Below are 2,500 nucleotides of genomic sequence, written 5' to 3' on the forward strand. Positions count from 1 at the left end.
CACCACCCACAGAATCAAGAAAGAGCTCTCAATCTGTCAATCCTCACTGTGTCCGGGCCGGGTGAGATTTCCCGTGTTGAGTCAAATTAAGCCGCAGGCTCCACTCCTGGTGGTGCCCTTCCGTCAATTCCTTTAAGTTTCAGCTTTGCAACCATACTTCCCCCGGAACCCAAAGACTTTGGTTTCCCGAAAGCTGCCGGAGAGGTCGTCAAAGTAACGCCCCCCGATCGCTAGTTGGCATCGTTTATAGTCAGAACTAGGACGGTATCTGATCGTCTTCGAACCTCTGACTTTCGCTCTTGATTAAAGAAAACATTCTTGGCAAATGCTTTCGCAGTTGTTCGTCTTGCGCCGATCCAAGAATTTCACCTCTAGCGGCACAGTACGAATGCCCCCGTCCGTCCCTCTTAATCATTACCTCGCGCTCCGAAAACCAACAAAATAGAACCGAGGTCCTATTCCATTATTCCATGCACCATTATTCAGGCGAACCGCCTGCTTTGAACACTCTAATTTTTTCAAAGTAAACGTTCCGGCCGCCGCCAACACTCAGTCAAGAGCACCGACGGTGAACCGAAGGTGAGGCCGGGCACGCCAGTACACGCCTTGCGACGGACCGACGGCCCGAGCCCAAAATCCAACTACGAGCTTTTTAACCGCAACAACTTAAATATACACTTTTGGAGCTGGAATTACCGCGGCTGCTGGCACCAGACTTGCCCTCCAATGGATACTCGTTAAAAGTTTTAGAGTGTACTCATTCCAATTACAGGGCCTCGTTAGAGTCCTGCATTGTTATTTTTCGTCACTACCTCCCCGCGTCGGGAATGGGTAATTTGCGCGCCTGCTGCCTTCCTTGGAAGTGGTAGCCGTTTCTCAGGCTCCCTCTCCGGAATCGAACCCTGATTCCCCGTCACCCGTAAGAACCTCGGTAGGCAGATACCGTACCGACGAAAGTTGATAGGGCAGACACTTGAATGATTTGTCGCCGGTGCAAGACCGTGCGATCCGCAAAGTTATCCAGAGTCACCAACGAGCACGGGCCGAGGCCCGGTCGGTTTTTGGTCTGATAAATGCACGCCTCCGTGAGTCGGCGCTTTTCGCATGTATTAGCTCTAGAATTACCACAGTTATCCAAGTAACACGTACGATCAAATGAACCATAACTGATTTAATGAGCCATTCGCAGTTTCACTGTACGAGAGCTCGTACTTACACTTGCATGGCTTAATCTTTGAGACAAGCATATGACTACTGGCAGGATCAACCAGGTAGCTATTCGCAGCAAACGAGGCTGCTGCGGGACGACGGGCGCCCCGCGTTTCTTTTCACACGTTCTCCGTGTACATCGCTACTCAAACACTACGCTCGCGGCTTGCACGAGCTCCGAAAACCGTCAATTCCGGACGCTGCCCGGCGATTCGAGTGCAATACTCGCGCCGAGGCACGCCGATAGCTTGCCACTGGATCCGACAGACCGCTCAAAACCCCGGCTAAGCATGGGCGACCGCGCGAACAGCATTACATCTGCCCATCGTGCCCGACGCCAACCGAGATCGATTCTGCTTCGATTCGCACTCGCGCGCGCATTCGCTCACACGACTGCCTGCTCCCTCATAGTAGTCACAGAATCCTGCATCGCCATGGTACCCCAGAACGGCCTCGGGATCGCGCGAGCTCGCGGCCGGATTTGGAGTTTGGGAAGGTGCGTGGCCGCTTGCCGTGGCCGCCGAACCGCGCCCCGGCCGGGCACTGCGCGCAACTCGAACGTTTGGACTCTGAAAATATTTCCCAACGTTTGGACTTTAACTTTTTGTCGAGACTTGAAAAAATTTCAGAGTCCAAACATCGACCCGCGGCAAAAACTTTTCCGAGGTCGAAAAATCCGCGCTCGGTCAAGAGAATATGCGCGGCCTGGGCGTTTGGACTCTAACATTTTTTGGAGTGGATGGGAAAAATTTTCAGAGTCCACAACACCGACCCGCGCGTGATGCTCTCCCGAGTTCGGAAAATCCGCGCCAGGTGAAAGCTATGCGCGCGACCTGGTCGTTTGGACTCTAAAAAATTTTCAAGTCTCATCACACCAACAAAAAGTTAAAGTCCAAACACCGACTCGCGGCTAAAGCTCTTCCGACTTGGGAAAATCCGCGGCGGGTGAGGGCTATCCGCGCGACCTGGGCGTTTGGACTTTAACATTTTTTTGGTGTGAATCGACTTGATAAAATTAATCTAATGCCATACAGTGTCAAAGTGCACAATTTTAATCGATATAATCATAACAATATATGTCATACAACAAAATCATCAAATGATCATCAAGCAGCATTGCAAAGCTACGTGAGTCAATGCAAGGCAATGACAACGTATTTATCAATTAAAGTTATTTAATTGTACAAAGTTATTGTTAAATTATAAAATAAAATTAAATTAAATGAAATTAAATTGAAGAGCTCAATTACGACAATGTAACAGAGTGTCATACAAAATATATTGAATCACA

General features: G+C 49.8%; 1 non-coding gene across 1 annotated transcript in view; it reads right to left on the reverse strand.

Annotated features, from left to right (window-relative positions):
• Positions 1-1,274, reverse strand: part of LOC143472909 (small subunit ribosomal RNA) — a 1,808-nt gene extending 534 nt beyond the window's left edge. The window contains exon 1 of the ribosomal RNA XR_013120214.1: positions 1-1,274. This exon is cut by the window's left edge and continues 534 nt beyond it. This is a non-coding gene — a ribosomal RNA (small subunit ribosomal RNA).
• Between the last annotated feature and the right edge of the window lie 1,226 nt (positions 1,275-2,500).

Source organism: Clavelina lepadiformis, unplaced genomic scaffold, assembly GCF_947623445.1.
Source record: "Clavelina lepadiformis unplaced genomic scaffold, kaClaLepa1.1 scaffold_191, whole genome shotgun sequence".
Lineage (NCBI taxonomy): Eukaryota > Metazoa > Chordata > Ascidiacea > Aplousobranchia > Clavelinidae > Clavelina > Clavelina lepadiformis.